General features: G+C 52.4%; 1 pseudogene; it reads right to left on the bottom strand.

Moving 5' to 3' along the window:
* LOC149345892 (uncharacterized) overlaps positions 1-27,956 on the bottom strand; it is a 99,085-nt pseudogene that overhangs the window by 53,415 nt on the left and 17,714 nt on the right.

Genomic DNA, 27,956 nt, shown 5'->3' with positions numbered 1-27,956 from the left:
TGACACTTACCCGAAGATAAAGGTGTTGTTATTGTTGGCCTTAGGAAATATTGCACATGAAGGTCCTCATTCCTAGTTTGCTGCTTTCATATCCTTTTAATTTTTTCAATGGGCTCAAAACGGGGGATTGAGCCATGACGATGAACATGGAGAGCATGCGTTGTGTATTACTACACATTGTTCTGCCAATTGCTCCCGAACTGAACACTTATAACATAATGCGATGGTGTCCCACATATCGCAAGAAAAAGTGTAGATCCATGGGTGTTGCGATACTGCAGAACTGGGAAGTGGGGCAGACACGGGACCTACGAAAGAAGGCAATCGTGATCACCCACGCACCACAAGGAATGAAGAGAAGTGTGCACTTCTTCCAGAGGAGTCTCGCGAAAGCAAAGAGTCCTCGGATATTTTTATTTCTGTGGGCTTCATTTGCGCCTGTGTTCCCTGCGACCTAAACTATTCATTCGTGGAAACCTAAAAAGAAAATAACACCTATATCGTAGCTTTCCAGAACGTCCTTTATTGCACCTTTAAGTGCAGTGACTGGAGCCTCCTGGCAAATAATGTGAGGCAAATGTGGCAGTATGATACACAGCTGGTAGGGCACAGCGCACTTACTCAATCCGTGCTTTAGAGTAGTTCACAGTTAATTACAACAGCGAAAACTTCCGCTTTCACTTTTGTTTTGTTCTTTGGGTATGCATGAATGAATGGTGTCAGTCACAGACAACATAGCCACAAATTAAGCCCACTGAAATAAAAGTACCGGGGGACTTTTTTTCTCTCTCTCTCTCCCTTCCCCTTTTTCCGCTGCACTGCCGGCCCAAGATCAACACGTTTTTGTATGGAACAGCACAGGGAGCCGTCACTTGTTCAAGATGGAAGACGTTTTGCGACAGGTCGTAACAGTTGCCGTAAACATCCTATCCCAGCGCATGGAGCCAAGCGACCGCAACGTAAAGGGCTCGCAAAACTTAATGGCAAATCCCTCAAATGCTCTTATCGTTCGCCGATGTCGGCGACAGCAGGGAGCTTCTCACCGCTTGAGGAAAGGACGAAGGGTGTACATATTGTCACGTTGTAGTGACGGCAGTCCAGCGGTCAGGAAGACACCAACCAGTCTTTTAAACGAAGCTCTTTATTTGGGCTGACTTGCGCCCGCAAAAGAACTGAATCACTCGGCGGCGGCGTAAGCAACAACCGTGCTCGTAGGTCGTTGAACTACGAATGTCCGCCGCTCGCGGCATCGCTCAATTTAAAGCCGGCAAGGAAACTTCCAGATAGCAGGACAAGATCATCTACAGTAATCTGGAAAAGCCTAGATGCAGCCTTTCATGGCTGCGATCAATCGAGATTAGACTGGTCGCTTCTCGCGTCACGAACAAAAATGATAACAGCCCTTTCCTGCAGCCTTGAGCGTGAACGAACAAACACTACAATGATACGTGGCATTACCCCACTTCCAAAGAAGCATCGTCTCGATGCTTTAAAATGAAAATAAACATGGAGAATGCGAACTTCGAGTCCTTTAGCGTTCGTAATAAGGTGTAAGGGCAGCGGTAAAAGCTTCAAGTCTGGCCGTGCCGTCGTCGTCGGTGTTGTCGTGGTTGTCGTCGTCGTCGTAGGGGTCGTCGTCGTAGGGGTCGTCGTCGTAGGGGCCATCATCGTAGGGGCCGTCCTCGTAGTTGAGGCATAGTCTTGTGTTTTCGTCGATGGATGATCTTAGTTCTTGCGCTCAGAAGCAACCTCACCTCCAGAGGCTGCTTTATTCAGTTTAACCTTCGGGGGCTGCGGGAGCGTCCGCGCACTGCGTAGCCTCGGCTAGAAGGTACATAGCGCGGTGACGATGGCGACGGGGAGCGTGATGGGCGGCTGGGCGATGAGTATTCTTCCCGACGCAAAAAGTCCTCCATTTCGGCTGGTCGCTCGCCGGGTCGGGGTCGTAGGGCGTCGTAAGAAAACCCTCGGATGCCCATTCTGCTGTATGGGCAGTACCGGAGAATGTGACCAGCTTCGCCACAGTGGAAGCATAGTGGGCGGCGGTGGACAGGAGTTCTCCACTAGTCGCATTTCCTCGGCTGCGCGCGTCGCTCGTAGGACGGGCGGTTGGGACGGGTGGGCGGCGGTCCAACGCAGCTGGCTGAAGGCGATAGGGGCTTGCGTCCCGCCGTCGAGGTGCAGGAAGGCGCACAGCTGCGGCGTAAGTCATGGCTGGGGGCTGCAGAGGCTGCGTGGGTGTCGGCGTCACACCCAAGGCCTGTTGAACCTCGTCCCGGATGACGTCAGTGAGCGATGAAAGTTGCGGCTGCGTTCCCGTTGGCAGCAATCGTCGGAGCTCCTCTCACACCACTTGACGTATAACCTCCCGCAGGTCATTGTTGTTAGCGGTGTCCAGGCAGCTTGCTGAGAAGACGCGCTGCTGGCGGTCATACTGGCGGGCTCGTGCATCAAGAGTTTTTTCCATCGTGGATGCCTCTTCTACAAATTCCGCGACAGTTAAATTCCGCGACAGTTTTCGGTGCGTTGCGGACGAGGCCGGCAAAAAGTTGCTCTTTAACTCCTCGCATGCGCAGCTTTACTTTTTCTTCTTCCTTCATGTTTGCGTCGGCACGCCGGAAGAGACGCTTCATCTCCTCATTGTACATTGCAACGGTCTCGTTTGGATGTTGTATGCGAGACTGTAGCAGGTGCTGGGCTCTCTCCTTGCGCACGACGTTTGTGAAAGTCTTGAGAAGCTGCTCCTTGAAGGTTTCCCTATCCGTACGGCTAGCTTCCTCATTCTCAAACCATATTTTAGCTGGTCCCTCCAAAGCGAAGAAGACGTACAGCCTTTGTCAAAAGTTTGGAGCCCAGGGGGTTTGCTTGTGAGCCTCACTGTGTGGTTAGTAATGCATCTCCAGCGCTCCGAATTTCCTGAAGGTAAGATGATTTCTGGTCCTGCCTCCTCCTATGGGTAGGGCTACTACGAATGCTTCAGGAGTCCCACTGCAAGGCTAAGAAATAAACCCCCTGGGCTCTAAACTTTTGACAAAGACTGTACCTTTTTTTCATGCCGTCGTCCCAGTTGTTAAAAAGAGCCACACGGTCGAACTGTTCCAGCCATTCTTCGGGTTCGGCGCCAGGCGAAGCGTCGAAGGTCGGTGACACCCTCGGCTGGTGAAGAATTATTGGAGTCGTCGTCTGGGGCAAGCTCATGGTGCACGTTGCTACTGGCTTTCGCTTCCGGGTAGGGTCCGGCAGAGTCCCGAACTCAGGTGCGTCCCCTAGCAGACGTCGGCTAGCGCGGTGGACTGAACTCAGGTCCTCTGGTGGATGACTCAGAGGGCTGGCGTCACGACTTGTAGGGGGTGTCATGAACATGGAAGGCTACCCAGAACCTCCACCAGTTGTCACGTTGTAGTGACGGCAGTCCAGCGGTCAGGAAGACACACACCAGTCTTGGAAACGAAGCTCTTTATTTGGGCTGACTTGCGCCCGCAAAAGAACTGAATCACTCGGCGGCGGCGTAAGCAACAAGCGTGCTCGTCGGTCGTCGAACTACGAATGTCCACCGCTCGCGGCATAGCTCAATTTAAATCCGGCAAGGAAACTTCCAGATAGCAGGGCAAGATCATCTACAGTAATCTGGAAAAGCCTAGAGGCAGCCTTTCGTGGCTGCGATCAATCGAGATTAGACTGGTCGCTTCTCGCGTCACGAACAAAAATGATAACAGCCCTTTCCTGCAGCCTTGAGCGTGCAAGAACAAACACTACAATGATACGTGGCAATATATAGAATGGAATCGCAGTACATTCATCCCATCAACCCATCCCGGCCCAGACATCTTATCATCGCAAGTTAGGCAAAACGTTCGGTCTTGTACCCAGGACCCCTCCGCCATGCTAGGAACAGCCACCTCTGCCAAGAGAGCTAACCAGGGTAACTAGAGGGTGACGCGCTCTAAGACAGAACTAGGTAAAATGGAAGTAACTTTATCACTTAGTACCTGCGACGAATGATTCCACAATTTGAAGACCATGGCCGATTTTCCTTTTCAGTTCGTCCTTGAGAGTAATGGTAGCTCTTCTCAGGAGTAATAGCAACTTGCCAGCTGTGGCGTGTACCGATCTGAAACAACACATGGGCTATGGGGGCCCCCACCCTGGTAGTCTTCAGCACGTGCTGACAATCTACAGCACACGATCGTTTTAGCATTTAACCTCCATCAAAATGTGGCTGCGATCTTAGCATAAGCAACTGAACGCCAACGCCACTGAGCCGCCACACCAACTTAATTCCTCCATCTTGTCAAGTAGTGCAATGAGGTTGGATGGATGGAAGATAGGAGCATCCCTTTTGAAAATTTGGGGTGGCTGTTGCCACCAATCTCGGCTTTTTTTTTCTCTTCATTTTTCTTTAAACAGCACGTCGAACTTTGCGGTACTATCTACAAGTTCACCGTTTATCTTTAGATACACTTTTTAATCCCGAAGGTAGAGAGGTTTCCTCAGTTGGGGAATGCGGGACATTTCCCACTATTACAGGAGCAGTTATATCTGCCACGTACGGACTACCTTCCTCTGTGCCGCACTGGCAGGTCTGCACTACAGCTACGCATTCTACCTCTTTTCCGCGATCCTCCGAACCTTCCGCATTTCCGGGCCACACTAAAACGTCGGCTTTGCACTGGTAAGGAAAATCGTAAAACGATGGGGTGCTATTCTGTCGCAGGTACCTTTGGCGAAGGTCCCGCGGTGACACGTTATATCTCGCCAGTAAGAATCTTTTCAGCTCATCCTAGTCCGCCAAGCCGCCGTCTAACAGGCGCTTGACAACGTCATACACCTCGCTGGAAAGCAGGGCTACCAACTTCTGTGCCCAATGATTCCGCTCAACGCGCTTTCTCACGCAGACGGGTTCGAACTCCGCCAAATATTTCGCCATATCTTCGGCGATCACGGAGGGCCGCGGCCTGTCTCTCGGCTGCTGACCGTAGGTCTCATGCAGAACGGACAATGTTTTATATCTCTCGAAACCGATCTGATTCGCTTAAAGCTCAAGGTTCATCAGTTGCCTCTCGCGAGCACGCCGTTTTATCTGAAGCTGCCTCTGTTTTTCTGCCTCGTCGCGCTCAAGCTGCTTCTGTTTTTCCGCCTCTTCGCGCTCAAGCTGCTTCTGTTTTACTGCCTCTTGGCGCTCAAAGCGTATTTTGGCCTCCTCGAGCTCACGACGTTCTTTGATGTCATCCCAGGCCTCATTGCCTTCCTCAGCCGTTACTTCCTCTGCCCGCATGACTCAAGAATCGCATGATTTTGTTTCGCGGGGCCCAATTCAATGCCCAACTCTAGACAAATTTTGATGAGTTCCTTCACTTTGAAGTTCTCCATCGCGCACAATCGCCTCTTGTAGTTTGCCCTTTTCTTAGAATTCCCCTGCCGTTCACTACTATAGAGCTACTAGCATGACACGCGAGAGTAATTCTTTCCAAAACCGCCTTGCTTACTCCCTCTGCACCAGCTTTCGTTTCAATGCACTCCGGCTTGGCTCGAAACAGCAAAGCTCTCTCCAGTGCAACAGACAGCCCTACTCTAAACTACAATCACGTGTGCTAGAGCAGTCTGGCGAATTGAGGGGAAACATCAGGCGCTCACCGCGCCGAGGTAGCTGACGTCGGTCGATCCCGCAGCGGCTATCCATTGTTGGGACTTGGCAGCCCACCGCTGCCACCACTGTTGGGACTGGGCTTCCGAGCCAAGAAACTGTCGAGGCGACGGTGAGTCAAAGGTCGTTTATGTACAATATGTACAAGGGCTTTTTGTGACAGATACACGGGACAAGAGCACCACGGGCTAACACAAAGAAGAATGGCGGCGCCCGTCGGCGAGCGTAGCTCCGTCGTGATGGCTCTTGTGCTCCCCGTCTGCTACTCGGGCGCAGCGCGGCTCCGTTTTTATAGCCGCCGGTGTCCGTTGCAGCAGCGAGCCGTTGAAACCCTCCAATCAGGTTACGGCACTGGCCACCGTTCAAATTAGACGAATGGTTGGGAGGGCTTGGCTGTTGAAGGCTTGCAGACTGTAAAGGGCGGCCGGCGAAGCGTCGTAGGAGTTCGAGCCTACGGAGAGGACGGAGAGTAGGAAGGGTCCGCGCCGACGACTCGGGACGATTCACGCTGCAGGCCGCGACATGCCCGTTGAGAGTCTGGGCTTGGTTTGCGCGACGGTGCGCGCGCGGCGCTGGTTTTCAGAGAGGCGAGCGGAATGTGGGCAAAACGAGTACAGAGTGTACAGTGCCATGCACACTTAATGGGGAAGCGTGCTTAGTATAGTATAGCGCTGGTTGCAGGTCAAGTTTAATACAGAGACCTGCAGTCTAGGCTTGGTGGGAGGAGAGGGGGATAAGCGGTGTACAGTCATGAGCAATATGAGAGAGAACAACTTTTTTGCACGAAACTGCTAATTGTTTGGTTATTTCTTCACTAAATTTTATATTCTGGCTATTGCACGCCAAGATGTAAACTATTTCGAAAACACGCAAAATAGCTCTGCTTCTTACGTATAACTATGGAATAATCAATAATCAAAGTTTGTTGCCTGTCATATTGTTGACGACTGTACAGTACTGTCTGCGCTTAGAAGAAACGCCTATTAATATTTCAGGGCTGAATAAAATCAGATTTAGCATAATGTCTCACATATTAATCTTTCTGCAGTGTGCCTTGCCGCTTTCGTGAGGGAGGATAGAGAGGAAGGAGGTGACCGACTTACAGTGCTGTGCACACTTAGAGGGAACACTTAGTCACTGTACCAGCAGCAATTGCAGCTTAGATTTAGCATAACCATAACCGGCAATTATAACATAACCATAATCGATGATCATCATCATCATCATTAGCACGGCTGTATTGCAGCAAGAAAAAAAAGATGGCATTGCATGCTAGCCAGGTTCGCTCCACCCACGGCTTATGGTCAGACAGGACAGCAGCTTGGGAAAAAAAAAGGTGAGTCAGCGCTTGTCTCTTGTCCTGGTGTTTTGCGCTGTTCCGTCACTTATGGTCAGAGCAGCCCACTCAATGAGTTGCTACACTCTGCCACCAGCCGTTGCTTCACACTTTGATACTTTGCCAAAGGTCCTCCGCGCGAAGAAAGACGGGCATATGCGACTGCCCGTCTAGGGCAGGCCAACCTGGGTAGCATTTCGCCACCGGCACCGGGGACATTGAACCCGCTGCCTCCCATACACATGACAGCCTTCTAATGACTCGACATGTATCTGGTAGCAGACATGGGCGCACAGTGTCTTTATATATGAGTGCGTTCCGATGTTCAGCATCTGTAGTCAAGGTACCGCCCAATTTACATATCCATTTCCTTTCTTTCCTCTGTAAACATTTGGCCGAAAGGTTCTAGGCTGTTTCGTGTTACGCCTGAATAACCCAGGCAATGCTGCGGGGATAATCTTTTAATCCTCTTCTAGATGGGCCCATCACCATCGGACAGGTTAGGGCGGAGTTGAACATACTCAGAACTAAAACGGCCGCAGGTCCAGACAGAATCAGCAATCGCGTGCTGAGGAATTTGGATGATGCATCAATTAGAAACCTAACAGCGTACATGCAGGAATATTGGGGCAAGGGTCGAATCCCACCTGCGTGGAAAGAGGCCAACCTAGTCCTGATTCCAAAACCAGATACGAAACTAAGTCTCGAAACCCTGAGGCCCATTTCGCTTACCTCATGTGTAGGTTGCTCATGGAGCACGTTATTCAAACGAGGCTAAACAGATTCCTAGAAGAACAAAAACTTTACCCCAACACGATGATCGGATTCAGGACACATCTTTCTGCATGCGATGTTATGCTTCAACTTAAAGAACAAGTGCTAGACCACGAAACAGCTGATACCAGAGTAATAGTCGGCCTAGACGTGGCCGAAGCTTTTGACAACGTTGACCACGCAGCCATACTACAACGCTTAGAAACTCTAAATGTAGGCGGAAAGGTATACAACTACGTAAAGGACTATCTTTCAAACAGAACAGTTACTATCAGCCTAGGAGGGAAGGAAGAGAAAGGCATAAGGCTAGGCAACAAAGGTACTCCCCAAGGCTCGGTCCTATCACCAACACTCTTCAACATTGCAATAATTGGCTTACCAGAGAAATTGGCGTGCATAGAAGGACTCAACCACACAATATACACGGACGACCTCACCCTCTGGGTTACCAGAGGCAGTGACGCGCACATCGAAGGTACCGTCCAAAGAGCGATCGAGGAAATTGAGTCGTACCTAAACTAGTATGACTCAAATGTTCTCCCGAGAAATCGAAAGCGCTCTTCCTCGGCCCACAAAAGAGACAAAGAAAGCCCCATGAACATGGGATAACGCTAACAGTAAAAGGGGACAAAATACCCTCAGTGGAGATGATTAGAGTACTGGGTCTTAGGATACAGACAAACGGTAAGAACACCGAAACGATACGAAAACTCGAATCGAGTGTAGGCCAGACGTGTAGGCTACTTAAAAGAATAGCAAATAAACACGCGGGAATGAAGGAGACGAACCTCTTAAGACTGGTTCAATCATTTGTAATCAGCAGAATAATGACATACGTGGCAGCATGCCTACGGCTAGCCAAAGCAGAGAAAAACAAGATTGAAATCCTAATTAGGAAAGGCGTCAAAACCGCCCTGGATCTCCCCCCGTACACATCCACCCAGGAAATTCTGAACATGGGGATTTCAAACACACTAGACGAGCTCATTGAGGCTACCAGAGTAGCGCAACAACAACGACTCCTACGCAGCCATTCGGGGCTAAAAATGCTAGAAAAGCTAGGCTTCGAACCTCGAGCGCGGCTCAAACACACGGAGAATTTCCCAACAGACATAAGGAACAAAATCAGAATCCTACCACTCCCAAGGAATATGCATCCGGTACACCATGAGGGTAGGCGAAAGGACACAGCGAAAGCTCTGCAGAAAAAATTAGCCAATAGACAAGACGTGGTTTACACGGACGCGGCGGAATATGAAGGCAGAACGGGTTTCGTAGCCCTAGCGACCAGGGAGGGCGGAGACCGAGTCTCGTGCTGCAGCACCCAATAGAGAGATGCAACAGTGGCTGAGGAGGTAGCCATTGCGCTGGCTTTAACTCAACAGAATGTCAGGGTGATTATAACAGATTCCAAATCGGCAGTCCGCAACTACAACGCAGGCAGGTTATCTGTCGAAGCAGTCAAAATTCTGACTGCCGGCCCGACACCGGCAGAACTAATTAACCTTGTCTGGACTCCGGCCCACGAGGGCCTCCGGGGAAACGAGAGAGCGCATGCATTGGCCCGAGGACTCACACACCGGGACCCCAATGCGGTCTCGTCGAGCAGAGAGCCCCTTCAGAGGGACGAGGAGCTGAACCCGTACCAAGATATTCTTAGCCATTACAGATTAGGAAGACAGACACTGCATCGAGGATCCAAAGGCCTCAGCAAAAAGGAAGAGGTCATATGGAGAAAGTTACAGGCGGGAGTTTTTCCGAACCCACTCGCACTAAGCAGATGGCATCCGGCGATCCAGGACCCGAGGTGTAAACAGTGTAATGAGATAGCAGACATGATCCACATGGTGTGGACATGCCCTAGCCACAACGAACCAGACAGGAATATAGAGTCCTGGGAGGCTTTAATGGCCAGGCAGAAAGAAGAAGAACAAAAAGAAGTCATCCGACTGGCCCTGGTCACCGCTGAATCCCAAGGGATCCGAGCCTCCTGAAAGGGGAGGAAGATGACGGCGGTCAAGACCCGTCTTTTTCGCCCTCTGATTCCTTGACGGGTGCAAATAAAGTTATTTCATCATTTAATCAGTGCAGATGCTGTTTTATGGACGCTTTGTCAGTGGAGCTTAGATTACGAACCAACGTTCTTGTTCCCGCCTTTTGCCCTTTGAGATTGACACTTACCGCCAGATAAAGGTGTTGTTATTGTTGGCTTTAGGAAAGATTGCACATGGAGGTCCTCATTCCTAGTTTGCTGCTTTCATCTCCTTTTAATTTTTTCAATGGGCTCAAAACGGGGGATTGAGCCGTCACGATGAACATGGAGAGCATGCGTTGTGTATTACTACACATTGTTCTGCCAATTGCTCCCGAACTGAACACTTATAACATAATGCGATGGTGTCCCACAAATCGCAAGAAAAAGTGTAGATCCATGGGTGTTGCGATACTGCAGAACTGGGAAGTGGGGCAGACACGGGACCTACGAAAGAAGGCAATCGTGATCACCCACGCACCACAAGGAATGGAGAGAAGCGTGCACTTTTTCCAGAGGAGTCTCGCGAAAGCAAAGAGTCCTCGGGTATTTTTATTTCTGTGGGCTTAATTTGCGCCTGTGTTGCCTGCGACCTAAACTATTCATTCATGGAAACCTAAAAAGAAAATAACACCTATATGGTAGCTTTCCAGAACGTCCTTTATTGCACCTTTAAGTGCAGTGACTGGCGCCTCCTGGCAAATAATGTGAGGCAAATGTGGCAGTATGATACACAGCTGGTAGGGCACAGCGCACTTACTCAATCCGTGCTTTAGAGTAGTTCACAGTTAATTACAAGAGCGAAAACTTCCGTTTTCACTTTTGTTTTGTTCTTTGGGTATGCATGAATGAATGGTGTCAGTCACAGACAACATAGCCACAAATTAAGCCCACTGAAATAAAACTACCGGGGGACTTTTTTGCTCTCTCTCTCTCCCTTCCCCTTTTTCCGCGGCATTGCCGGCCCAAGATCAGTACGTTTTTGTATGGAACAGCACAGGGAGCCGTCACTTGTTCAAGATGGAAGACGTTTTGCGACAGGTCGTAACAGTTGCCGTAAACATCCTATCCCAGCGCACGGAGCCAAGCGACCGCAACGTAAAGGGCTCGCAAAACTTAATGGCAAATCCCTCAAATGCTCTTATCGTTCGCCGATGTCGGCGACAGCAGGGAGCTTCTCACCGCTTGAGGAAAGGACGAAGGGTGTACATATTGTCACGTTGTAGTGACGGCAGTCCAGCGGTCAGGAAGACACCAACCAGTCTTTTAAACGAAGCTCTTTATTTGGGCTGACTTGCGCCCGCAAAAGAACTGAATCACTCGGCGGCGGCGTAAGCAACAACCGTGCTCGTAGGTCGTTGAACTACGAATGTCCGCCGCTCGCGGCATCGCTTAATTTAAAGCCGGCAAGGAAACTTCCAGGTAGCAGGACAAGATCATCTACAGTAATCTGGAAAAGCCTAGATGCAGCCTTTCATGGCTGCGATCAATCGAGATTAGACTGGTCGCTTCTCGCGTCACGAACAAAAATGATAACAGCCCTTTCCTGCAGCCTTGAGCGTGAACGAACAAACACTACAATGATACGTGGCATTACCCCACTTCCAAAGAAGCATCGTCTCGATGCTTTAAAATGAAAATAAACATGGAGAATGCGAACTTCGAGTCCTTTAGCGTTCGTAATAAGGTGTAAGGGCAGCGGTAAAAGCTTCAAGTCTGGCCCTGCCGTCGTCGTCGGTGTTGTCGTGGTTGTCGTCGTCGTCGTAGGGGTCGTCGTCGTCGTAGGGGTCGTCGTCGTAGGGGCCATCGTCGTAGGGGCCGTCATCGTAGGGGCCGTCGTCGTAGTTGAGGCATGTCGATGGATGATCTTAGTTCTTGCGCTCAGAAGCAACCTCACCTCCAGAGCCTGCTTTATTCAGTTTAACCTTCGGGGGCTGGGGGAGCGTCCACGCACTGCGTAGCCTCGGCTAGAAGGTACATAGCGCGGTGACGATGGCGACGGGGAGCGTGATGGGCGGCTGGGCGATGAGTATTCTTCCCGACGCAAAAAGTCCTCCATTTCGGCTGGTCGCCCGCTGGGTCGGGGTCGTAGGGCGTCGTAAGAAAGCCCTCGGATGCCCATTCTGCTGTATGGGCAGTACCGGAGAATGTGACCAGCTTCGCCACAGTGGAAGCTATGGGGGTCTATTCTTGTAATAACGCTCAAAGGGCTAGAAGCAGTTGTCGCTCTCTAGCACCAGCGTGCCAGCCCTAGCAGTCAGAGCTGTTACCCCCAACCCGCGGTGCGGTGAGTCGCAACCACGGCGGGTTCGGGCCAGAGGGGACAAACACGATTATGCTACTCGGAGGAGCGTTTCTTGCTCCCGAGCAATACAATGCAGCAGCAACAATACAACCGCCGTAACGAGGGCGAGTGTTCCGCTCGCGTACGGGGGTGGAAAACACAAAGGGCAGAACGCACGCAAAAATGTGGGGGAAGAAGGTTCCGCTCACCTCGCGTGGTTCCTCGCTCACGGCCCGCGGCGGTCAAGTCACACACGGTGGCCGGGCGATAAGGGCAGCGGTCTCCGTGGCAGATCTCCGATCCGTGCGTGTGCACGGCTCCCGCCAGAAGACGAGCGAGCCTCGGGAGAAACGCGTCTCATCCCGGGCTGTGGAGAGGAGGTCTCTCCGTTGTAAGAGGAGAAAGAGGGAAAGTCTCCGCGGCGGGGAGCGAAAGGAAGCGGGGGTGGCGAGAGTGCCCTCCCTCGCAAAACCTCCCGAACGGCGCGCGCATAGCATCGCGTGATAATTACGCGCGGCCGTTACAATGGGGCAGGGGATTCATGTGTATCCCCACATCCCCCCCTCCTTAAAACTGCCCTACGGCCGAGAAGTGACCGCGTTCACACAAAAGGTTATACCGAGTGGGGCCGGCGAAACACCGTTTAACTTTAAAAGCCAATAAAGAAAAGATTCAGCTCACAGCCAGCAGTGCTCTCGTCGAAAGCCGTGGACGCCCGGGCAGGAAGGCAGTGTAGACGACCGCCATGGACGACCGTGGAGCCCAGGGTTGAAGGGGGTCGATGACCGCAGGTCCCGTGAGTCGGCCGGGCAGCTTTGCCGGGACGCGCGGGCGGCAGGCAGGCTCAGGGCAATTACGCACCGTGTCGTAGCGTACGACCGGCCCCCACTCAGCTGGATGAACCGCTTGCTCTTGGCTCGCCCTCTTTTCCTCTCGTTGGGGGGGTGACAAAGGCGCGCCGACCCATTTTCCCTCTGCCGCAGAGGCCTTGCGAGGCGGGCCCAGCGGGGCACCAAGCTTCTCTTGCGGGCGAAGCCGCTGCCGCGGGGACAGGGGGACTCCAAGGCGGCATCTCTGCAGCAGTTTTCGCCATGGTAGACACAGGCCCCGGTTTCCCCGAATCCCCGCTCGCTCGTCCCGTGGCCGACCGGAAGCTGTTCTTCTTCTGCGCAACTTGGTGGCGACAGCGGGCTCTTGGCTCCGGAATGCGGCCGCCTTCCAAACGGCCTGGCTCTCGGTGTTCGAAGCTGCAACGGTCGTTGCGGCGTCCGCTGGCTCTCCTCCGGGCACGCTGTGAAGGCTGGCCTGCGGCTGCAAGGCTGTCTTTTCTTTTTAGTTACATTACCAATTTACACATTTTTTTTTTTTTTTTGAGCTAGTCTAACCCCGCTCGGTCTTTTCCGACGAGAAAGCGTGTGCTTGCTCCGGAAGCCGTGGTGCGAAATATGGAAGGGGTGTTCCGTCCATATTAAGCAGGAGAAATTACTCCCTGCGCGTTGGTCAGAGTTGTTTCTGCCGTGGGCGCAAGTTGTAACGAGGCGCCGGGCTCTGTTGTCGAGCCTTGCGTCTCGGTGCGGCTGCCTGCTGGCGGGGGAGGGTGTTCTCCACAGGCCACTCGTTCCCTCTGTCAAAGTAGGGTTTGAGATCACAGACATGCACTGGCCCGCCGGTCGGTCTTAGCGTCAAGTCCGCCAGCCTGTAGACGAGAGAGGAAAGTTTCTCCCGAACTACATATGGTCCCGTCCATTTCGGCGCCAGAGAAGCAGAAAACCGCTTACTGGCATCGCTCAGAACGTGACTGCGCCTCAACACCAGGTCACCCGGTTTGTAGTGAACTTCCCGGTGAGAGCGGTCATACTGCGCTTTCTGCTGGGCCCGAGCAGTGCTTAGATTCCGGCGTGCTTTGTCCAAAGCCTCCGTCATCCTCGCGCGCAGCCCGGTCGCATAGTCAGCGCGTGCCGACCAAGCAATCGGGGTGTTGCTGCGAACCTGTAGAGTAAGTTCTAACGGGTTCGGCAGCTCCCTGCCAAGGTTGAGAGCGGCAGGTGTGTACCCAGTCGAGCGGTTCACGGTCGACCTGAGAGCAAACCCAATCTCGGGGAGACAGGTGTCCCAGTCGATGTGCGTCTCCGCAAATGCAACGAGCATGTGCTTGATGTTGCGGTTCACGCGTTCCGTGGGATTCGCCTGGGCGTGGTACGTGGTTGTTCTCCTGTGCTTAATGCCAAGGGCCGCACAGGAGTCCACGAAAAGTTTGGCAGTGAAGTACGATGCATTGTCCGTTATCAACTGCCCGGGGTAGCCGAATCGTGTGAACACCTCGATCAGCTTCCCCATGATTACGCGTGCCGTCAGCTTTCGAAGTGGGAACAGTTCCACCCATTTGCTGAAATGGTCTGTGACAACGAGCAGATATTGGTTTCCCCTCGGAGTCCTGGGGTAAGGTCCCATGACGTCACAAGCCGCAATTTGCCAAGGACCCTGGCTATTGATCGGCTGCATGAGCCCAGGTGGGCGTCCACCACGTGGCTTGACCCTTTGGCACACGTCGCACGAGCGGGCGTAGCGTATCGCATCCCGCTTCATGCCAGGCCAGGTAGCGAGGCGGCACAACTTGAGGTAAGTCTTAGGGCCACTCGCATGCCCAGCGATGCACGTGTCATGAAAGTAGCGTAAAAGTGCTCCTCTCAGCGTGCGTGGAATCACCACCTTGAAGGACTCGTGTGTATCCTTCTCGGAGGGGATATATCTCAGCAGGATGCCATCGGAGTCGAGCAGATAGGAATCCATCGCGCTCACAGCATTACCAGCTGTGTTCGAGCGCCCCGCACGGACAACAATACCAGTTGCCTCCATGTGCGCCGCGGCCGCGCCGCCCGGCTCCCTGAGCCCGTCGAACACTTTTCGACAAAATGGATCCTCCCGCTGTGCCTCCAATAGCTCCCTTCTGCTGAAAACGCTCACCACTGAACTGATGCCTTCAAAGTGGTTTACGCTTTCGCCCTGGGAAGGCGGGGTGTCCCTTCCCTCGGGGCGTTGTGTGAGCTGCGCGGCAGTCGCGCTGCTCTGGCTGTCGGGCGCGGCGGATTGGGCAGTGTTGTTACTTCCCAAGCCGTCAACGGGCGCGCGCGAAAGTGCGTCCGCCACCACGTTGTTCTTGCCCCTCCTGTAGCGCACGGTAAAGTCGTAACGCTGGAGGAGTAGCGCCCATCGCGCTAGGCGTCCGGACGGCTCGCCTAGGCGTCTCAGCCAAGTGAGTGCCGTGACCAGGATGTTGCTGCTGAGAAGCCGTATTGGACAACCACAGCAGGGACTGGATGTCAATCCCGCTCGCCGCCATGGCTAGTCTGTGTGTCGGCAGTCGCTCACACAGACACTCGGTTTGTCACACCTCTGGCCCCACGTTGGGCGCCAAGAATATGGGGGTCTATTCTTGTAATAACGCTCAAAGGGCTAGAAGCAGTTGTCGCTCTCTAGCACCAGCGTGCCAGCCCTAGCAGTCAGAGCTGTGACCCCCAACCCGCGGTGCGGTGAGTCGCAACCACGGCGGGTTCGGGCCAGAGGGGACAAACACGAGTATGCTACTCGGAGGAGCGTTTCTTGCTCCCGAGCAATACAATGCAGCAGCAACAATACAACCGCCGTAACGAGGGCGAGTGTTCCGCTCGCGTACGGGGGTGGAAAACACAAAGGTCAGAACGCACGCAAAAATGTGGGGGAAGAAGGTTCCGCTCACCTCGCGTGGTTCCTCGCTCACGGCCCGCGGCGGTCAAGTCACACACGGTGGCCGGGCGATAAGGGCAGCGGTCTCCGTGGCAGATCTCCGATCCGTGCGTGTGCACGGCTCCCGCCAGAAGACGAGCGAGCCTCGGGAGAAACGCGTCTCATCCCGGGCTGTGGAGAGGAGGTCTCTCCGTTGTAAGAGGAGAAAGAGGGAAAGTCTCCGCGGCGGGGAGCGAAAGGAAGCGGGGGTGGCGAGAGTGCCCTACCTCGCAAAACCACCCGAACGGCGCGCGCATAGCATCGCGTGATAATTACGCGCGGCCGTTACAATGGGGCAGGGGATTCATGTGTATCCCCACATCGCATAGTGGGCGGCGGTGGACAGGAGTTCTCCACTCGTCGCATTTCCTCGGCTGCGCGCGTCGCTCGTAGGACGGGCGGGTGGGCGGCGGTCCAACGCAGCTGGCTGAGGGCGATAGGGGCTTGCGTCCCGCCATCGATGTGCAGGACGGCGCACAGGTGCGGCGTAAGTCATGGCTGGCGGCTGCAGAGGCTGCGTGGCTGTCGGCGTCACACCCAAGGCCTGTTTAACCTCGTCCCGGATGACGTCAGTGAGCGATGAAAGTTGCGGCTGCGTTCCCGTTGGCAGCAATCGTCGGAGCTCCTCTCACACCACTTGACGTATAACCTCCCGCAGGTCATTGTTGTTAGCGGTGTCCAGGCAGCTTGCTGAGAAGACGCGCTGCTGGCGGTCATACTGGCGGGCTCGTGCATCAAGAGTTTTTTCCATCGTGGATGCCTCTTCTACAAATTCCGCGACAGTTAAATTGCGCGACAGGTTTCGGTGGGTTGCGGACGAGGCCGGCAAAGAGTTGCTCTTTAACTCCTCGCATGCGCAGCTTTACTTTTTCTCCTTCTTTCATGTTTGCGTCGGCACGCCGGAAGAGACGCTTCATCTCCTCAGTGTACATTGCAACGATCTCGTTTGGATGTTGTATGCGAGACTGTAGCAGCTGCTGGGCTCTCTCCTTGCGCACGACGTTTGTGAAAGTCTTGAGAAGCTGCTCCTTGAAGGTTTCCCAATCCGTAAGGCTAGCTTCCTCATTCTCAAACCATATTTTTGCTGGTCCCTCCAAAGCGAAGAAGATGTACCTACTTTTCATGGCGTCGTCCCAGTTGTTAAAAAGAGCCACACTGTCGAACTGTACCAGCCATTCTTCGGGTTTGGCGCCAGGCGAAGCGTCGAAGGTTGGTGACACCCTCGGCTGGTGAAGAATTATTGGAGTCGTCGTCTGGGGCAAGCTCATGGTGCACGTTGCTACTGGCTTTCGCTTCCGGGTAGGGTCCGGCAGAGTCCCGAACTCAGGTGCGTCCCCTAGCAGACGTCGGCTAGCGCGGTGGACTGAACTCAGGTCCTCTGGTGGATGACTCAGAGGGCTGGCGTCACGACTTGTAGGGGGTGTCATGAACATGGAAGGCTACCCAGCACCTCTACCAGATGTGACGTTGTAGTGACGGCAGTCCAGCGGTCAGGAAGACACCAACCAGTCTTGGAAACGAAGCTCTTTATTTGGGCTGCCTTGCGCCCGCAAAAGAACTGAATCACTCGGCGGCGGCGTAAGCAACAAGCGTGCTCGTCGGTCGTCGAACTACGAATGTCCGCCGCTCGCGGCATCGCTCAATTTAAATCCGGCAAGGAAACTTCCAGATAGCAGGGCAAGATCATCTACAGTAATCTGGAAAAGCCTAGATGCAGCCTTTCATGGCTGCGATCAATCGAGATTAGACTGGTCGCTTCTCGCGTCACGAACAAAAATGATAACAGCCCTTTCCTGCAGCCTTGAGCGTGCAAGAACAAACACAACAATGATACGTGGCAATATATAGAATGGAATCGCAGTACATTCATCCCATCAACCCATCCCGGCCTAGACATCTTATCATCGCAAGTTAGGCAAAACGTTCGGTCTTGTTCCCAGGACCCCTCCGCCATGCTAGGAACAGCCACCTCTGCCAAGAGAGCTAACCAGGGTAACTAGAGGGTGACGCGCTCTAAGACAGAACTAGGTAAAATGGAAGTAACTTTATCACTTAGTACCTGCGACGAATGATTCCACAATTTGAAGACCATGGCCGATTTTCCTTTTCAGTTCGTCCTTGAGAGTAATGGTAGCTCTTCTCAGGAATAATAGCAACTTGCCAGCTGTGGCGTGTACCGATCTGAAACAACACATGGGCTATGGGGGCCCCCACCCTGGTAGTCTTCAGCACGTGCTGACAACCCACAGCGCACGCGCGTTTTAGCATTTAACCTCCATCAAAATGTGGCTGCGATCTTAGCATAAGCAACTGAACGCCAAGGCCACTGAGCCGCCACACCAACTTAATTCCTCCATCTTGTCAAGTAGTGCAATGAGGTTGGATGGATGGAAGATAGGAGCATCCCTTTTGAAAATTTGGGGTGGCTGTTGCCACCAATCTCGGCTTTTTTTTCTCTTCATATTTCTTTAAACAGCACGTCGAACTTTGCGGTACTATCTACAAGTTCACCGTTTATCTTTAGATACACTTTTTAATCCCGAAGGTAGAGAGGTTTCCTCAGTTGGCGAATGCGAAACATTTCGCACTGTTACAGCAGCAGTTACATCTGCCACGTACGTACTACCTTCCTCTGTGCCGCACTGGAAGGTCTGCTCTACAGCTACGCATTCTACCTCTTTTTCGCGATCCTCCGAACCTTCCGCATTTCCGGGCCACTCTAAAACGTCGGCTTTGCACTGGTAAGGAAAATCGTAAAACGATGGGGTGCTATTCTGTCGCAGGTACCTTTGGCGAAGGTCCCGCGGTGACACGTTATATCTCGCCAGTAAGAATCTTTTCAGCTCATCCTAGTCCGCCAAGCCGCCGTCTAACAGGCGCTTGACAACGTCATACACCTCGCTGGAAAGCAGGGCTACGAACTTCTGTGCCCAATGATTCCGCTCAACGCGCTTTCTCACGCAGACGGGTTCGAACTCCGCCAAATATTTCGCCATATCTTTGGCGATCACGGAGGGCCGCGGCCTGTCTCTTGGCTGCTGACCGTTGGTCTCATGCAGAACGGACAATGTTTTATATCTCTCGAAACCGATCTGATTCGCTTAAAGCTCAAGGTTCATCAGCTTCCTCTCGCGAGCACGCCGTTTTATCTGAAGCTGCCTCTGTTTTTCTGCCTCGTCGCGCTCAAGCTGCTTCTGTTTTTCCGCCTCTTCGCGCTCAAGCTGCTTCTGTTTTACTCCCTCTTTGCGCTCAAAGCGTCTTTTGGCCTCCTCGAGCTCACGACGTTTTTGATGTCATCCCAGGCCTCATTGGATTCCTCAGCCGTTACTTCCTCTGCCCACATGACTCAAGAAATGCTTGCTTTTGTTTCGCGGGGCCCAATTCAATGCCCAACTCTAGACAAATTTTGATGAGTTCCTTCACTTTGAAGTTCTCCATCGCGCACAATCGCCTCTTGTAGCTTGCCTTTTTCTTAGAATTCCCCTGCCGTTCACTACTATAGAGCTACTAGCATGACACGCGAGAGTAACTCTTTTCAAAACGGCCTTGTTTACTCCCTCTGCACCAGCTTTCGTTTCAATGCACTCCGGCTTGGCTCGAAACAGCAAAGCTCTCTCCAGTGCAACAGACAGCCCTACTCTAAACAACAATCACGTGTGCTAGAGGAGTCTGGCGAATTGAGGGGAAACATCAGGCGCTCACCGCGCCGAGGTAGCTGACGTCGGTCGATCCCGCGGCTGCTATCCATTGTTGGGACTCGGCAGCCAACCGCTGCCACCACTGTTGGGACTGGGCTTCCGAGCCAAGAAACTGTCGAGGTGACGGTGAGTCAAAGGTCGTTTATGTACAATATGTACAAAGGCTTTTACACGACAGATACACGGGACAAGAGCACCACGGGCTAGCACAAAGAAGAATGGCGGCGCCCGTCGTCGAGCGTAGCTCCGTCGTGATGGCTCTTCTGCTGCCCGTCTGCTACTCGGGCGCAGCGCGGCTCCGTTTTTATAGCCGCCGGTGTCCGTTCCAGCAGCGAGCCGTTGAAACCCTCCAATCAGGTCACGGCACTGGCCACCGTTCAAATTAGACGAATGGTTGGGAGGGCTTGGCTGTTGAAGGCTTGCAGACTGTAAAGGGCGGCCGGCGAAGCGTCGTAGGAGTTCGAGCCTACGGAGAGGGCGGAGAGTAGGAAGGGTCCGCGCCGACGACTCGGGATGATTCACGCTGCAGGCCGCGACATGCCCGTTGAGAGTCTGGGATTGGTTTGCGTGACGGTGGGCGCGCGGCGCTGGTTTCCAGAGAGGCGAGCGGAATGTGGGCAAAACGAGTACAGAGTGTACAGTGCCATGCACACTTAATGGGAAAGCGTTCTTAGTATAGTATAGCGCTGGTTGCAGGTCAAGTTTAATACGGACACCTGCAGTCTAGGCTTGGTGGGAGGAAAGGGGGATAAGCGGTGTACAGTCATGAGCAATATGAGAGAGAACAATTTTTTTGCACGAAATTGCTAATTGTTTGGTTATTTCTTCATTAAATTTTATATTCTGGCTATTGCACGCCAAGATGGAAACTATTTCAAAAACACGCAAAATAGCTCTGCTTCTTACGTATAACTATGGAATAATCAATAATCAAAGTTTATTGCCTGTCATATTGTTGACGACTGTACAGTACTGTCTATGCTTAGAAGAAACGCCTATTTATATTTCAGGGCTCAATAAAATCAGATTTGGCATAATGTCTCACATATTAATCTTTCTGCAGTGTGCCTTGCCGCTTTGGTGAGGGAGGATAGAGAGGAAGGAGGTGACCGACTGACAGTGCTGTGCACACTTAAAGGGAACACCTAGTCACATTACCAGCAGCAATTGCAGCTTAGGTTTAACATAACCATAATTGGCAATTATAACATAACCATAATCGATAATCATCATCATTATTAGCATCTGTATCTGCAGCAAGAAAAAAAAAGATGGCATTGGATGCTAGCCAGGTTCACTCCACCCACGCCTTATGGTCAGAGCAGCCCACTCAATGAGTTGCTACACTCTGCCACCAGCCGTTGCTTCACACTTTGTTACTTTGCCAAAGATCCCCCGCGCGAAGGAAGACGGGCATATGCGACTGCCCGTCTAGGGCAGGCCAACCTGGGTAGCATTTCGCCACCGGCACCGGGGAAATTGAACCCGCTGCCTCCCATGTACAGGACAGCCTTCTAATGACTCTACATGTATCTGGTAGTAGACAGGGGCGCACAGTGTCTTTATATATGAGTGCGTTCCGATGTTCAGCATCTGTAGTCAAGGTACCGCCCAATTTACATACCCATTTCCTTTCTTTCCTCTGTAAACATTGGCCGAAAGGTTCTAGGCTGTTTCGTGTTACGCCTGAATAACCCAGGCAATCCTGCGGGGATAATCATTTAATACTCTTCTAGATGGGCCCATCACCATCGGAGAGGTTAGGGCGGAGTTGAACATACTCAGAACTAAAACGGCCGCAGGTCCAGACAGAATCAGCAATCGCATGCTGAAGAATTTGGATGATGCATCAATTAGAAACCTAACAGCATACATGCAGGAATATTGGGACAAGGGTCGAATCCCACCTGCGTGGAAAGAGGCCAACCTGGTCCTGATTCCAAAACCAGGTACGAAACTAAGTCTCGAAACCCTGAGGCCCATTTCGCTTACCTCATGTCTAGGTAAGCTCATGGAGCACGTTATTCAAACGAGGCTAAACAGATTCCTAGAAGAACAAAAACTTTACCCCGACACGATGATCAGATTCAGGACACATCTTTCTGCATGCGATATTATGCTTCAACTTAAAGAACAAGTGCTAGACCACGAAACAGCTGATACCAGAGTAATAGTCGGCCTAGACGTGGCCGAAGCTTTTGACAACGTTGACCACGCAGCCATACTAGAACGCTTAGAAACTCTAAATGTAGGGGGAAAGGTATACAACTACGTAAAGGACTTTCTTTCAAACAGAACAGTTACTATCAGCCTAGGAGGGAAGGAAGAGAAAGGCATAAGGCTAGGCAACAAAGGTACTCCCCAAGAATCGGTCCTGTCACCAACACTCTTCAACATTGCAATGATTGGCTTGCCAGAGAAATTGGCGTGTATAGAAGGACTCAACCACACAATATACGCGGACGACCTCACCCTCTGGGTTACCAGAGGCAGTGACGCGCACATCGAAGGTACCCTCCAAAGAGCGATCGAGGAAATTGAGTCGTACCTAAACTAGTAGGACTCAAATGTTCTCCCGAGAAATCGGAAGCGCTATTCTTCGGCCCACAAAAGTGACAAAGAAAGCCCCATGAACATGGGATAACGCTAACGGTAAAAGGGGACAAAATACCCTCAGTGGAGTTGATTAGAGTACTGGGTCTTAGGATACAGACAAACGGTAAGAACACCGAAACGATACGAAAACTCGAATCGAGTGTAGGCCAGACGTGTAGGCTACTCAAAAGAATAGCAAATAAACACGCGGGAATGAAGGAGACGAACCTCTTAAGACTGGTTCAATCATTTGTAATCAGCAGAATGACATACGTGGCAGCATACCTACGGCTAGCCAAAGCAGAGAAAAACAAGAGTGAAATCCTAATTAGGAAAGGCGTCAAAACCGCCCTGGGACTCTCCCCGTACACATTCACCCAGAAAATTCTGAACATGGGGATTTCAAACACACTAGACGAGCTCATTGAGGCTACCAGAGTAGCGCGACAACGACTCCTACGCAGCCATTCGGGGCTAAAAATGCTAGAAAAGCTAGGCTTCGAACCTCGAGCGCGGCTCAAACACACGGAGAATATCAAAACAGACGTAAGGAACAAAATCAGAATCCTACCACTCCCAAGGAAAATGCATCCGATACACCATGAGGGTAGGCGAAAGGACAGAGCGAAAGCTCTGCAGAAAAAATTAGCCAATAGAGAGGACGTGGGTTACACGGACACGGCGGAATGTGAAGGCAGAACGGGTTCCGTAGCCCTAGCGACCAGGGAGGGCGGAGACCGAGTCTCGTGCTGCAGCACCCAATACAGAGATGCAACAGCGGCTGAGGAGGTAGCCATTGCGCTGGCTTTAACTCAACGGAATGTCAGGGTGATTATAACAGATTCCAAATCGGCAATCCGTAACTGCAACGCAGGCAGGTTATCTGTCAAAGCAGTCAAACTTCTGACTGCCGGCCCGACACCGGCAGAACTAATTAACCTTGTCTGGACTCCGGCCCACGAGGGCCTCCGGGGAAACGAGACAGCGCATGCATTGGCCCGAGGACTCACACACCGGGACCCCAATGCGGTCTCGTCGAGCAGAGAGCCCCTTCAGAGGGACGAGGAGCTGAACCCGTAGCAAGATATTCTTAGCCATTACAGATTAGGAAGACAGACACTACATCGAGGATCCAAGGGCCTCAGCAAAAAGGAAGAGGTCATATGGAGAAAGTTACAGGCGGGAGTTTTTCCGAACCCACTCGCACTAAGCAGATGGCATCCGGCGATCCAGGACCCGAGGTGTAAACAGTGTAATGAGATAGCAGACATGATCCACATGGTGTGGACATGCCCTAGCCACAACGAACCAGACAGGAATAGAGAGTCCTGGGAGGCTTTAATGGCCAGGCAGAAAGAAGAAGAACAAAAAGAAGTCATCCGTCTGGCCCTGGACACCGCTGAATCCCAAGGGATCCCAGCCTCCTGAAAGGGGAGGAAGATGACGGCGGTCAAGACCCATCTTTTTCGCCCTCTGATTCCTTGACGGGTGCAAATAAAGTTATTTCATCATTTAATCAGTGCAGATGCTGTTTTATGGACGCTTTGTCAGTGGAGTTTAGATTACGAACCAATGTTCTTGTTCCCGTCTTTTGCCCTTTGAGATTGACACTTACCCGCAGATAAAGGTGTTGTTATTGTTGGCCTTAGGAAAGATTGCACATGGAGGTCCTCATTCCTAGTTTGCTGCTTTCATCTCCTTTTAATTTTTTCAATGGGCTCAAAACGGGGGATTGAGCCGTCACGATGAACATGGAGAGCATGCGTTGTGTATTACTACACATTGTTCTGCCAATTGCTCCCGAACTGAACACTTATAACATAATGCGATGGTGTCCCACAAATCGCAACAAAAGTGTAGATCCATGGGTGTTGCGATACTGCAGAACTGGGAAGTGGGGCAGACACGGGACCTACGAAAGAAGGCAATCGTGATCACCCACGCACCACAAGGAATGTAGAGAGGTGTGCACTTCTTCCAGAGGAGTCTCGCGAAAGCAAAGAGTCCTCGGGTATTTTTGTTTCTCTGGGCTTAATTTGCGCCTGTGATGCCTGCGACCTAAACTATTCATTCATGGAAACCTAAAAATAAAATAACACCTATATCGCAGCTTTCCAGAACGTCCTTTATTGCACCTTTAAGTGCAGTGACTGGCGCCTCCTGGCAAATAATGTGAGGCAAATGTGGCAGTATGATACACAGCTGGTAGGGCACAGCGCACTTACTCAATCCGTGCTTTAGAGTAGTTCACAGTTAATTACAACAGCAAAAACTTCCGTTTTCACTTTTGTTTTGTTCTTTGGGTGTGCATGAATAAATGGTGTCACTCACAGACAACATAGCCAGAAATTAAGCCCACTGAAATAAAAGTACCAGGGGACTTTTTTTCTCTCTCTCTCTCCCTTCCCCTCTTTCCGCTGCACTGCCGGCCCAAGATCAACACGTTTTTGTATGGAACAGCACAGGGAGCCGTCACTTGTTCAAGATGGAAGACGTTTTGCGACAGGTCGTAACAGTTGCCGTAAACATCCTATCCCAGCGCACGGAGCCAAGCGACCGCAACGTAAAGGGCTCGCAAAACTTAATGGCAAATCCCTCAAATGCTCTTATCGTTCGCCGATGTCGGCGACAGCAGGCAGCTTCACACCGCTTGAGGAAAGGACGAAGGGTGTACATATTGTCACGTTGTAGTGACGGCAGTCCAGCGGTCAGGAAGACACCAACCAGTCTTGGAAACGAAGCTCTTTATTTGGGCTGACTTGCGCCCGCAAAAGAACTGAATCACTCGGCGGCTGCGTAAGCAACAACCGTGCTCGTAGGTCGTTGAACTACGAATGTCCGCCGCTCGCGGCATCGCTTAATTTAAAGCCGGCAAGGTAACTTCCAGATAGCAGGACAAGATCATCTACAGTAATTTGGAAAAGCCTAGATGCAGCCTTTCATGGCTGCTATCAATCGAGATTAGACTGGTCGCTTCTCGCGTCACGAACAAAAATGATAACAGCCCTTTCCTGCAGCCTTGAGCGTGAACGAACAAACACTACAATGATACGTGGCATTACCCCACTTCCAAAGAAGCATCGTCTCGATGCTTTAAAATGAAAATAAACATGGAGAATGCGATTTTCGGTTCCTTTAGCGTTCGTAATAAGGTGTAAAGCCAGCGGTAAAAGCTTCAAGTCTGGCAGTGCCGTCATCGTCGGTGTTGTCGTGGTTGTCGTCGTCGTCGTAGCGGTCGTCGGCGTGGTAGGGGTCGTCGTCGTAGGGGTCGTCGTCGTAGGGGCCGTCGTCGTAGGGGCCGACATCGTAGGGGCCGTCGTCGTAGTTGAGGCATAGTCTTGTGTTTTCGTCGATGGATGATCTTAGTTCTTGCGCTCAGAAGCAACCTCACCTCCAGAGGCTGCTTTATTCAGTTTAACCTTCGGGGGCTGGGGGAGCGTCCACGCACTGCGTAGCCTCGGCTAGAAGGTACATACGCGGTGACGATGGCGACGGGGAGCGTGATGGGCGGCTGGGCGATTAGTATTCTTCCGGACGCAAAACGTCCTCCATTTCGGCTGGTCGCTCGCCGGGTCGGGGTCGTAGGGCGTCGTAAGAAAACCCTCGGATGCCCATTCTGCTGTATGGGCAGTACCGGAGAATGTGACCAGCTTCGCCACAGTGGAAGCATAGTGGGCGGCGGTGGACAGGAGTTCTCCACTCGTCGCATTTCCTCGGCTGCGCACGTCGCTCGTAGGACGGGCGGTTGGGGCGGGTGGGCGGCGGTCCAACGCAGCTGGCTGAGGGCGATAGGGGCTTGCGTCCCGCCGTCGAGGTGCAGGACGGCGCACAGCTGCGGCGTAAGGCATGGCTGGGGGCTGCAGAGGCTGCGTGGGTGTCGGCGTCACACCCAAGGCCTGTTGAACCTCGTCCCGGATGACGTCAGTGAGCGATGAAAGTTGCGGCTGCGTTCCCGTTGGCAGCAATCGTCGGAGGTCCTCTCACACCACTTGACGTATAACCTCCCGCAGGTCATTGTTAGCGGTGTCCAAGCAGCTTGCTGAGAAGACGCGCTGCTGGCGGTCATACTGGCGGGCTCGTGCATCAAGAGTTTTTTCCATCGTGGATGCCTCTTCTACAAATTCCGCGACAGTTAAATTCCGCGACAGTTTTCGGTGGGTTGCGGACGAGGCCGGCAAAGAGTTGCTCTTTAACTCCTCGCGTGCGCAGCTTTACTTTTTCTTCTTCCTTCATGTTTGCGTCGGCACGCCGGAAGAGACGCTTCATCTCCTCAGTGTACATTTCAACGGTCTCGTTTGGATGTTGTATGCGAGACTGTAGCAGCTGCTGGGCTCTCTCCTTGCGCACGACGTTTGTGAAAGTCTTGAGAAGCTGCTCCTTGAAGGTTTCCCAATCCGTAAGGCTAGCTTCCTCATTCTCAAACCATATTTTTGCTGGTCCCTCCAAAGCGAAGAAGACGTACCTACTTTTCATGGCGTTGTCCCAGTTGTTAAAAAGAGCCACACGGTCGAACTGTTCCAGCCATTCTTCGGGTTCGGCGCCAGGCGAAGCGTCGAAGGTTGGTGACACCCTCGGCTGGTGAAGAATTATTGGAGTCGTCGTCTGGGGCAAGGTCATGGTGCACGTTGATACTGGCTTTCGCTTCCGGGTAGGGTCCGGCAGAGTCCCGAACTCAGGTGCGTCCCCTAGCAGACGTCGGCTAGCGCGGTGGACTGAACTCAGGTCCTCTGGTGGATGACTCAGAGGGCTGGCGTCACGACTTGTAGGGGGTGTCATGAACATGGAAGGCTACCCAGCACCTCCACCAGATGTCACGTTGTAGTGACGGCAGTCCAGCGGTCAGGAAGACACCAACCAGTCTTGGAAACGAAGCTCTTTATTTGGGCTGACTTGCGCCCGCAAAAGAACTGAATCACTCGGCGGCGGCGTAGAAAGAGAAGTTTATTTTTTCTGTTTTAACATAGAAAATACAAAACAAAACAGATGAACTTAATGCTCTGAGGAGTCAAGCACATGCGCAGTGACGCAGCACTGAGCACGTCAGTAATGCAGTAAAAATGCCGATACTCGACCGCCGCGCAGGACGATAAAGTATGTCGACCATTTGCGCAAGAACTCAGCCTCGCTCATTGACAGAGCGTCCACGCATGCTTGTTCAAAGAGGCGCGTGCGCAGGCGCTGCAACATTGGGAACATAGTTCTTTGCGGACGCCCATTTAAGGATGCCACTCCACGCTGCCGCCACAAAACGAACATGCCGACACACAAGAGCATATTTTGAAACACTTCAGGAGAACTAGTGCGCGCTTCCAGGCGGGTTAAAAACATGCGTGACACTAATGTCCAAAAGGTGCGCGCAACTACACACTCAAACATTGCGTGCTGCAAAGTTTCAAGCAGACCGCACTGCGGGCATCGGGCGGAGGGCGCCACGCCCCACGCCGCAAGGCGGTCTCTTGTGGGCAGGACCCGCCAGCCTCGCAGCCAGCCGAAGTCCCTGACATCTGCAGGAAGCGCAGCTGAGGTCAGTTGGCGCCAGCGTGCCCGTCTCGTTTTCTGGAGTTGTTCGCGGGTCAGCGCAGCGACCGTTAGTGCTTCACACATCCTGGAGGGCGGGGTTTCATCAACATCCAGATCGGGCACGCTGGCAGTCAACGACGTCAGTGTGCGACGCACGTTAACGAAAAATGCCGGCGGCTGCTCGGCTGTAGGGCCAACCACGTTTTGTGAAAAAAACACGTTACGCGCTGTACCCAGAAAGTATGTGAGGAGTGTTCTCCCGGGATAGTCTGGGTTGCGTACAAGATCTCGTACTCCTCGCAAGGCGAGCA

This window comes from Amblyomma mixtum, chromosome 4 (genome assembly GCF_055824585.1).
Source record: "Amblyomma mixtum isolate Tamu chromosome 4, ASM5582458v1, whole genome shotgun sequence".
In the NCBI taxonomy this organism is placed as follows: domain Eukaryota; kingdom Metazoa; phylum Arthropoda; class Arachnida; order Ixodida; family Ixodidae; genus Amblyomma; species Amblyomma mixtum.
This window is presented reverse-complemented; position numbering and strand designations above follow the sequence as displayed.